The following is a 12,013-nucleotide window of genomic DNA, read 5'->3' as shown; positions in this document are numbered from 1 at the left end:
CTCTTCCTATCTTTTCACTTATCAGCTAAACAGCTGAACTGAGACATGGAAGACACTATTTCTTTTGTTCATTCTTCTGTCTTTTTGACAGTATTTCAGATCTTCCAAGATCATTTTAACTTTAGACATAGTCAGCTTTCCAGAGTAAGTGCATTCAACATCCATTCTTTCTATACTTTTCCAATGTGCATAGTGTATCAAAATACTTGCTAAAACAGAGAAAGTGCAAGGAAGAAACCAAAGGAATATAAAAACTACTGTTGTAATACTGCTCAGTGGTTAGCTCTCTCACCTAAGTAAAGAGAGGACTGAATCCCAGTCCCTGCCCTCATGATTACTTAATATGGGATACTTAAAATTTCATTGACACAGGCACTGAGGCCTCTTTTCTTGTAGCTGAGTGCCTCAAATGTTAGGCAATAAAGTATTGCTCTCTCTTTTGCCTAATGAATATTTAATTATTCTCAGTGAAGTAAAGCAGCTTCAACAAGAGAAATTATGGCTCTTTGTCTGTCCTCAAACTAACCACTGGGCTATTGGATAAAACTGAGATTGAAAAGTGTGAGCCCATCCATGATTCAAGGTAGTTAATGAATACCAGGAGAAGGAAATTTCTTGCTGTAGGCTGGAATCAAGCATTTAAATCCTTCAGAGACATTGGTCTCCATACACCTATTATTTTTTGTTGACCTTGTTGGCTTTCTGCTAAGAATGCTCTGGGTCTTCAGGTATTGTAGGCATCTAACTCAGGGCTAGTACATGATACTTGAAAGTCAGATGCTAAAACATGCCATGTGAGGTTGCCTATTCCTCAGGGATCTAGCTCATTGTATCCACACTCCTGAAAAAAAACCCATGGAGGATATAACAGCATCATATGTATTTGGAGTAGGCAGTGTTACATGGGAAAAATAAAACTGAGAGGGAACAGAACCTTTGAGCCATTTATTTTCTTGCTTCTGTCCCTTAGTGCCTGAAAATCCACTTCTCAGTAAGACAGTAATTTTGCTGTGAGAGGTGTTTGCATGTAAGGCAGACACACTCCCACTGTCTTCCCCCTCTGCCCAGTGCTTAGTGGTCCCCTGGTAGTCCCCAGCTGATGGCTCTTTGAGACCTACATCCAGCTTACAGATGTCCTGAGTTGCTCTAAGTTAGTGTGGCTCTGCTCTGCAATTAGCATGCCAATCACAGACCCTGCTGCTGGTCCTTTCCAATCACAACAGGTGGTGGCTGGCTCAGAGGGCTGGAGCCAACGTGAGTGGACTCAGAGAAAGGGATAGATCTTTGGATTACCTGTTCCTTTGGGAGAGATGCATTGCTGGGGTTTTAAAATCAGGCACTCTCTCCTTAAAGGGAAGTACCAGATTTGAGTTTTACTCAGGAACAAACCTGAAAACATCTTTACCTGAGTGGAATTTTCTTATGTAACAGTAATTTTTAAATTCTCAGGGACCAAAAGACAGGAAAAAGGCAGCTTGTCAAAAGAAGGCACTTTACCCAAAAGATAAGCACCATTCTCAGTATTCTCAGTTGTCAACTTGACACAGTCCTTTCATAACTGGCTGAACTCCACAAATGTAGCATTTTGGCAAGGAGTACATCTTCTGGGAACCACTTGGTATGGAAAAACTGCAAAGATCAAAACACTGACTTTGGCTAACAACATGGGCTAGAGCCCATAAACCTTGAACTGCAGATTGGGCAGAATCCTGGCCACTAACTGTTCTGTAGTAGCTGTATTTCAATATGCTTTATCAAGTTTCAGATCCCAGTCCATTGCCTGAAATCCAATTTTCATAATTATTTCTCAGTTAAACTCCATTTGATTTATTTCTGTTCAAATTAATCAGCACAGCTGATATGAAGTTTACCAGACACACACTGTCATGGTGATTCCTGCAGATGTAATGCCATAGAAAGACTAATTTATCCCTTGGTCTAAACCTTGGTTTATAACTCATTGTTCTGAGATAAGACTTTTCCCAGGCCAGTGTGGACTGGTAGGACTTTAGTGTAATTGGGATATATTCTATTATACTCTTACTCTGTCTTTGTTCTTTACTCTTCATGTTATTTTAGGGATGGTCTTTGATAGGGCTGTTATAGAATTATTAAAATTGAAGTTCTGAGGCTTTTAAATCTTGTTTTGCTGTTGCTGTACATTATGCAGGTGAATTGCAGTTAAAGAGCTGGACTTGACTCAGTGGTTCAGGATTCAAAATCTGTCTCTTGCACATTTCTCTGATCTGCAAGTAACTTGTTTTCATGCTGTGACTTCCTCCTCTGTTATAAAAGGAAATAATGATAGAAAGAAGAAAAAAGGGTGTATCCAGCTATGCTGTTATTTTTCAGAATAATGTTGGCTTTTTACTGTGTGTTTGCACAATTCTTACACAACAGGATCTTGATAACTACAGTAGTACCTAAATTATAATAACAAGGTGTAGTTTTAATATTTTCCACAACATGATTCACTGTCTTACTTAAATTTTACTGTTTATTCTTATATTACTTGTACAAAGAGCACAGAAATTAGAGACCAGCAAAAATCTCATGCTACAATTTTATAATGCTACAAATACTCAGCAGCAAGTGAGGAATAGACTCATGTTTGAGTTCTAAAATGCTGCACTTAACTATAGTAATACTGTACCAGTACTTTACATTGTTCAGAGAAGAGCAACAAGGGTCATGAGGGGTCTAGAAAAAGTGTCCTATGAGGAGCTGCTGAGGGAGCTGGGGGTGTTTAGACTGGAGGAGGCTCAAGGGGGACCTCATGACTGTTTACAACTGCCTGAAAGGAGGTTCTAATGAAGTGGGGACTGTCTCTTCTGCTGTGCCTGCAGGGAGAGGACCAGAGGAAATGGCCTTAAACTGAAACAGGGGAGATTCAGATTAGATATTAGAAAACAACTTTTCACTGTTAGGGTGGTCAACCTATGATGATCAGGAGCTGGTGGAGTGACCATCCCTGGAGGTGTTTAAGAGGTGTCTGGATGTAGAGTTGGGTGAGTTTGTTTAGGGGTTACAGTGCTGGGGGCTCAACTGGAGTGGATGACCTTGAGAATCTCTTCCAACCTTGATGATCCTATGGCTCTATCATCTCTCACTCCAAAGAGATTGAAGTTCCCAAGTGGAACACAGAACACATAGCAATGTGGTCATCCGTGCATTAAGTGAAAAATAGAAGCTTGAAGAGAGTTTTCTGCTAATACTGTGTTTTGAATAATGAAGGGAAGGAGGAATAATGAAAGGAAGGAGCAAGCAGAAGGAAAGTTTGAAATTAGAGGTGTTATCCATTTCTGGATAGTATTTTGCACTCGAGAAGTGATACTACCAAAAGAGATTTGATGACTTGCTTGAGTTGAATGGCCATTAGAAAAAGCTTCACAGCTTTCAAGGGATAGTTTACCAATCTTATAAACATAAAATTGCATCTCCCAATGGATATAATAACTAAACAGTGATACTGTATCCTATTATGTCTTATCCTCAAAGTATGAGTAGAAACAGCTAAGAATACCCAATACTAGAGGAAAGAAGCATGACAGAAAATGCCCAGCATGACAGATATGCCCAGACAAGATACCTACCATGAAAGCTAAGGCATCTAATGTGTATAATTTTCAAAAAGCATGACAGAAAATTGAGAAATAATGAGAATTTTTACAAAGTTAACAGAGATCTCTTTGAATTAAACATGAAGATTTAGCTGCTATAGTTTAGCTGTTATTTCTAAACTTCCAAAATATGTAGGTTCATAGGAACAGATCAGCGCTTTATTTCTCAGATATTTATGCCACTAAAAGAAATTGTTGTGTACATTTTTTAAAGATATAAAGATTTCTATTTACCAGAACTTCTTGTATGTTCAAAAGTCAATCTTATCAGCTGACAATATATTCCTGCATATTTACTGAGTATTCCCAAGTGAGATTTTGATGCCTGTGACATTTAGGATACAGTATTTATCCTCTCTGGCTCTGTGTTCAGAATCCTTTTAAGAAGATCACAGCCTACAAATCACAGAGGGTAATCCCTCCACTCTTCTCATAGCTGTCAAGGTCTCAGATGGACAGTGTCCATCTCTGGGCATTGCTCTTGAAGAAAGGAGTCAACCACTCAAGACAAGGGAGAACAGCAGAGACAATAATTGCAAAACAAGAAACAACACATTTGGTGAACCTAGAATCATAGAACTGTTGTTGTGTCCCCTAAAGGAGCTTCTAGAGAGAAGTGTTCATTGTTCTACTAGTCCATGGAGACAAGATAAAATTGCTGAAGTTGGGGGTACTGGCCATCTGGAGTAACTTTGGCTCAGGAAATCATAGAGTTGCTTTCCTTGAGGCTTTAATACAGGTAAAACAAAAAACAACAACAACAAAAAATCAATCAAAATCACAAAAATATGGCGGTTGTTGGTGATGACCAGAATCCAATGACCATGCAGCAGGCTTTCCAGCCTTTGATTCTGATGGGTTTGTGTTTAAAGTTGCTGGAAGAGTTTTCTTCAAACTCTGAAATAACTCATGTTTGGACAGTGGCAAACCATGGAAATTATCTAGGACAAAGTAACACCTTTTTTGTGAAAGATATAAACTAGATAAAGTGGCCAGGGACTCTGAAGCAATGCTTTTATCACTAAAAATACTTTAATTAGATGGATAAAACTGTACCAATATACTGAACATTAATATCACTGGATTTCCTACTTACAAATATGTGATGTCACCTCCATGCATGATGAGCATCTCTGGTGAGCAGCAAAGCTGCTGGAGCAGCTTTTTGAAGTTGTAGCATGACAGGCTTTTGGCAACTGCTTGGAACAAAGCTGCTCTGATGGTTGTTTGATTAAGCAAATCTGCTGTGGTAAATGTCTGAAGACAAGCTGTTTCTGCAGCTGTTTGAGCCAGAGCTAGTCCTGCAGTTTTTGAAGAAGGGATTTGTAAAAAAAAAAAAAAAAAAAAAAAGGAGAGAGGTGGAAATAGAAAGGAGGGAAGAGAAAGGTTTAGAAGCATTTTAACTACATACAGCATTTCAGAAAAAAGTATGTTTGCTTTCAAAGAGCTTTGTAAAACAAAACTATAATGCCATCTTGGGGTTTTGGTGATACAGGCGATTATAATATGCAGGATTCCTAAGGATATGTATGTTTGTATAAGACTTACTGAATTACAGACTTTCGGAATTATATTAGAGCTGCAAAGGCAAGTAATCAAAATGTGGGAAATACCAGAAGTCAGGTTGTATGCAAACTTTACTCATCTCCTTTTAGTCACATATTTATATAGGGCTTTTATCTTCAAGATACAAGCATCAGTCAGCACTCAGGGGTGGCAGGTATTTTTAAGAATATATCTGGGGTTTTGTTTCCTTATCCTTGTTCAGTATGAGACTCTTTGCCTTGTTTATTCCACAGAATTAAAATCTTATATAACAACAGAATGATTAATCTCCTCCTGATATTTCCAGTAGTTCTCATCAAAGTGCTGTCTGAGGGCCTCACAAATATGAGTACATATAATATCATGGTGCATTTCTAGGACTTAAAGTGATATTGCTACTCCTAATTTCTGCAGAGGTAAGGTTAAGACTGTTCTGTAGTTTAGGGTGTTCTCTTCAAGATATGTGATCTTGAGCCATAACATAGCAATTTATTTACTGAATTAGTAATTTGTCACGTTGACTCCTCAAGTATGCAGCACTTCTGTAAGCAAGATCATTGTAAGCCACGTGAGTGAGGCACCCAGAAAAAAGAGGCACCTATGAAAAGCTTTTGGTGGAGAAGGCTTGCTAAGAGCTACACAGGGATTTTGAGGAAGAAGGTATATAGTACCATGGTAAGACGAACCAAACAGATAAGTGATTGTGCAATTATGTCCACCTGAACACAAAAGAGCAAACATACAATTTCCATGACTATACAGCTTTAGTTTTTCCATTTCATAAATTTTAAATCCTTGCTTTGGAATCTGAAAAAAATTGTTGCTTTTCCATGTGTAGATGTTTTTGTTTGTTTGCTTTTGTTTTGTTTTGTTTTTGTTTGTTTCATTCTAGAGAAAAAAAAATCTTCCATATTTTCCAGCTAAATGCGGGTAGATTTTATCAATGGGTTAGGAAAATGTAGATGCCTTCCATAGTCTCCTGACATTTAAACAGAAAAACTAGGACCATTTTCTGTTCTATCTGGGTGCCAAAAGAAAAAAGAGGACAGTTTCCAGCCTAATTTTGAGCAATGAGTGAATTGTTGAAGTCAAGGTTCTTGGGCTCTACTACAAGTTCCAGATTGAATACTCATCCACAGGACATAGATGCTTGAATTTATTCCTTCAAAGTATAACCATTTCTGCCTTTACCAGTCACTGCCTCAGTCTTATTTCCTTACTAACCTCACTTCTCATTCCAGCTCCATTTCCATTTCTCAGTACATTTGGTTCCTTCCACTAGTTCCTTTCCTTTCTAACTTTGGATCTATTCTGTCTCTTCTGACCCCTTTCCTTCTCAATCATAAATTCATCTGTAGATTGCCCAGCACCAATCCTTCACCCAGTGGTTCTTTCAGTCATTCTCACAGTTGCCAATGTTTCATCAATTTTTTCTGTTCTTAACAGTTTCATACTTGCTGGCTCTGAATCTCCTCTTCATTTCCATGCGCAGTTTACTGTCTGTATCACCATAAATGTCACAGTTCCCTCCTCTTCCACTCTGTCTCCGTGTTCTGGTGTCCTGGTTCCTGTCTGTTCCTCATCTCCAGGCAGATCATTTTTTTGCAAGCTTGGCTTTTAAATAGTGCAGCTTCCTCCTTCTGACTTCCTGTTTGGAGTAGGTGGAAGAAATAGAGCTTCTGCACTCTGATTTGGACTGCAGCCCAGTATGACGTAGGGCTGTAGCTGCAAGGAAAATCCTGCTCAGCCTCAGTCTGGAACATGTTATATAATTACAGAATCTTTGAGAAATGCAACTGCTGACACCTGAGACTTTTGTACTGAGCATGTGTGAACTGCATTTTTGTTCGTCTTCTTTTTCCCCAAAGGATTAGAGCTTAGCCAAACGTAACAAATTCTATTAAGAGATGGAGAGAATTATATCCTTGACACAAAGGCAAATCTTCACCCAGTTTTAAGCCACTCCACAAGTGATGGTAGCCCCAAAAGGGTTCACCAAAACGCTGTTGTGTTTTTTACAAAAAAAACCCCGTATCTTCCCTTAGTCTTGATCTCAGAAATGACTGAGTTGTTTGTCTCAAAAAAAACCAAATTCAGCCTTGTGCAGATGCTCAGTATGGAAAATTTCAGTGCAAATAATTAAACTTTGGCGAAGTAACAAATAACTGGAAACGGAGTCTCATAATGGGAAATGTTGGACAACCTCACTAGACATGTGTGCATTCAGTCCTGCCTATATTATAATGTCCATTAAAATTTGGAGAAACAATTCTTTTTATAGTCATCTGAGAAAAACTCATGGTTTTGCTGTCATTGCAGTGTCAAGTTTCATACCAGAGCTGTTGAAAGAGGGTGCAATTAAGCTATTTTGAAAGTGTTGTTTTCATTAAAAAGAACATTGTTTCATTTATTATAAAATAGCCTTGCTTACTGTCATATGGACAACTCCAGCATTCAGAAATCTCAAAGTGGGTCTCACAAAATCAAGAAAGCGATGCAAATTGTGAAATTGAAAGACAGTTGGAGGGAAAGTGGTGATTTTTCTTCTAGTTTCTGAGCTTTGGAGTAATTTTGCAATATATTCAAGTACTTTTCTGTAATTATAACATCAATTCACTTCATTTACATGTTATCTAAACTATACACCGAATTTAAACCAACTGCAGAGATTTTAAGACAAATGCCAAATATACTGTGAGTTGTCAAGACCTCAGACTCAGAGCCCCATACCACTGCCTTTTCCACTGTATTTATATGTATTTAGAGTCTAAGACTCTATGGATATTGAGTGCTCAGCTGATGCACAGCTTCTGCTTGTCAAGATGAGGCAAGTTTCTTCTGTATTTGAGCCCTTTTTTGTTTCCATTGACTTACCAGTTCGGTTTGACTTTTGTATTTTTTCATACATCTTTAAAAAAAATTAAGACAGTTAGAATGCATATTGTATACACTTGAAAACTGAGGAAGAGTGTTGAAGGCTCATCACAGGGCAGATCTGAAGCAGTACCAAGCTGTTCTCATTTACCAGTAGCTGGTATGAAGAAAGGATTCTAAACCCAGACTATTTGTAAAAGTTCCAGGAGTTACAGATAAATTCTGAGTAGGTCAAAACATCTAGGGTTGCAAATTAAAAACAGGTTTTTCTTTTTTTTTTTTTTTTTTTTAGGGAGGATTTTTCAAAGTAGTACTTTTGTGGCATGTTGGCTTGTCTTGCAAAGAGATCCACCTAGATACACCTAAATCACTAAGAACCTAGCATCATATAGTAATGACATAAAATCTTTGGAGCATCTAAGTAACAAGAGAGGGGAAAATTGTTTATTACTGTAAAGGAAGATGTAACAAGAATGTGCAGATTTAAACTAAATGACTAAAGAACTAAGTATTAGGGTAACATTTCCCTGATGATGAGATTCACCAAGATGCCTAGGAAAACAGTAGACATTCAGCTTATTCAAACTTCTAGAACTAAATTGAACAACATACAAGGGAGTTGCAGAAATGTTACTGAAATTAATTGCTCTGATTCTTTACTACCTAAGTTTTATTACTGAAATCCAGAAAATGTAATCCATGTCTTCCTTTACAGTGCTGAGTTAAGGCAGATACGAATTTCCTGTAGCTTTGTCTTGACACATGGAGATTGATATGAGGTTAACTAGGTAGGGGAAGCCTCTAAGGAAATAAGGTAACAGAAGTACCATAACCAAGCATTTCTGATTCACACTACATTTCAATCATAGGACCATGTTATGTCATCATCTACAGCTGGACAGAATGTGACATCTCCTCAGATGAGATGGATCTCACTTAACTTTTCTGCTGTCAGAAACTGACACTTGCACCTGAGCTAATCATTCTAAGTTCCCTTTACTGTCAAAAGGAAGAAGTGTCTTGTGGAATATAATCCATTTCATCTAATGTAGATGTGCAAAGTAAGGAAAAAGAATGACACAAGGTATTTCTTGGTGTGGCCTCTAATGATTGTCTAGGACAAGAAGCCAACCTGTGATGACATGGGTGAAATGGCTTCCTCATTTTTTTGTCAAGTGTGGACATCAGTACAGGTTTCTTCTTTACATATAAGCCAAACTGCTGAAAAGATCTCTGATGAATGGAACTACACATGACAGGCATTTCAGCACTTCTGTGAAATGTAGTTGCTCAGTTCCCGAACAGGATGGGACAGGATGGCTCCTGACACTGCTTTTCTAAATTCCATCCTAATTTTAAATATGCTTCTTGTGACAATGCCTATTTTTAAATCCTCAGGTGTTAAGGCCTCGTTGTAGCCGTTTCCTGCTGCTGACTTAATTAAGGCCTGCCAGCCTGAGACCAGCTCTTCTCAGCAGTCTGCTGCAGTCTGTCACAGCCAGCTTTCAGCGTGACAGGTAAGGGCATGGTGGCACTCTGTTCTGTTTGCCTTGTGGTCCACTGCTTCTCTTGTGCACAGAAAGGAGGACGTCAGTTGTCCCTACACCAAACTGCACAATCCTCTCCAGTTAGTCTGAGGGTGAGTTTTCATGCTGTAGTTAGGGGATTCTACTGACGGCAGCTGGTGGAAAACATGACCTTGCTTTGCCCTTTTCTCCCTCAGCTATTGTTACCAGATCTTAGCCATGCAGCCTTAGAGGGACCTGATGCAGCGTTCTGACCCAGTGAGAAGCTATTCCTCTTTTTTTTAAGAGTTAGTTTTTCCACTGGCTCAGCCAGTTGAACTGACTCACCTTGCAGCTGTGTTTTTGTTAGGCATGATATGAAGGAACCAGAGTGAGTGCATACCACTGACTGATTAGGGTACATGACATGTTCCACCCCTTCAGCTGCAGTGCTGCATCATCTTAGGTGAAATATGAATTGAAAATTAACTTCACTATGGACCACTCAGCAAGGAAGTTACTATTCTATGTGAACGGAATGCATTCAGTGTATATAAAATTTTTATTTTTATCTAGTTTTGCCATTCTATAAATGAGATTTTATTGTTAAGGAAAACTCTGTGCTATTTGACACTGCAAGATACAGTTAAATATGTTTTAAAACATCTCAAGATGCCAAAGTAATGCATGTTTTTCATAGCTCTGCTATCAGGTTTTTTGGTGCCAGAGCAGAGCCAAAGTAGGCTGAGTTTTGGGGTGTGCGGAGGGATTTGGCAGATGAGAGTGAAAAAACACAATATGGTGGTTCTCACATTGTTAGAGCACTATCCTTGCTGTACTGGGCAGGTTCCAAGCACTAACCAAATCCAGAATGACTATTGGGATGCTTCTTGCTGTTCTAGCAACAAGTTGCTCATTAACTTCCTGTTCTACAATAGTCAGGAATGTTGCTATCAGCATCTAAGCATTTATTGCTTCCTTTCCCAGCAGCAAGCTCAATTCACTGACAGGTCTCAAAGTATGGAATATGCCTGCCAAACAGATAGCACCTCAGTAGGTGAGGGGCTTTTAATGGTTGCACACGTAGGGCAGACCCTTTTGGCTACAGGAAATGTGCTAATGCCATTTACTATTATCTTTCACAGCAGGAGTTCCCTTCAGGGAAAGACTGATATTTATTATAGGACTTGGATGTCATGAGGTGCCTTGAGAAAAGTGAATTATTAGGCATTGGAAAGTTGTTAAAATCCCTATACAGCAAGTAATTTGACCATGACTGGCAATACCTGAGACTGCCTCTCTTATCGGGATTCCTACTCCATGCAGGATTCCCCAATTTTTTTAAATGATTTTCAGTTTTCCTTTTGGCAGCAATCTCTAAAAATGAAAGCACTTCAGACATCTCCACTTTAAGTACTCAAAATCCCTACTTGCTTTTGAAAACTTTGGTCTTATGGTAATACCACACATATAAGTGGAAATTAAATGGGTCTGCACAGATTTGCTGTATTCTGTTGCCACATCATTGTCCCAATGCCAGAACAGCCAGCCACAAATTGATTCCACCAGCACTGAAGGAAGTATTATGTATGAAAAAGGAAATTATGTCTAAAGTTTGTAAAAGAGCCTTAACTCAGGATTTCCTGTGCTTTTAGTTTTTGTGTTATTTAGGCATGAGAGTCAGCAACCTTAGCACCATCTTAGTGCATTTTTGTGCATGTGTGCTGGAACATCCCTTTGTGTTTTTAGAATGTAAGTAATGTGCACAAACGAAATCAGCTGAAATACAATTGAAAAAATATTTTTTATGTAAGTAAACACTGTAAATTGCAAATGTTTACATTTTGACTCATGGAAAATAAGTTAATAATACCAAATATGCCAAATGCATCCTGTCCTCCCAGCCAACAAGGAGCTCAAGCTCTTTCTGGCACCATCTATGAAGACAGAAGAGCAGGGAATTTCCCTAAGAGACCTCTTTGGTCTAGCCCACCACCAGTTTCTATAGAGACTGTATTCTCAAAAGTCCTCTCATTTATCACTATAAATAACTCCCGCAATTCAGGGGAAAAGTGGAGTTTAGCCACAATGCTTACTGGGTGTAAGCTGGATGTTATTTTGGAAAAATGAAAATCCAAGATTAAATGTTGGTATTCTGTTGCTGGTGAGAATTTATATAGCCACTGGTGATGGAAAAGATGTCAGAGGCAGCCTGTTAGTGACACCAGAATAGGAAGATTCTACCTATTGCTCGGATCCCAGAGATGAATATTACTGCCCTGTGAATGGGGACTTACATTCTGTACAAAGATGCATTAATAGCAGGACTAATAGTACCTTCTCTTCCCCTGTTGGTAATACTGTCCCTGCACAAATGGAGTCACATGTTTCTTGGTTGGTGCTTGTATGGCTTCTGAGTTCTGCAAATTTGTTTATGTATTTTTCTTTATAATAGCCATGTGAGAAAAT

This window comes from Erithacus rubecula (genome assembly GCF_903797595.1).
Source record: "Erithacus rubecula genome assembly, chromosome: 3".
Taxonomy (NCBI): domain Eukaryota; kingdom Metazoa; phylum Chordata; class Aves; order Passeriformes; family Muscicapidae; genus Erithacus; species Erithacus rubecula.
This window is presented reverse-complemented; position numbering follows the sequence as displayed.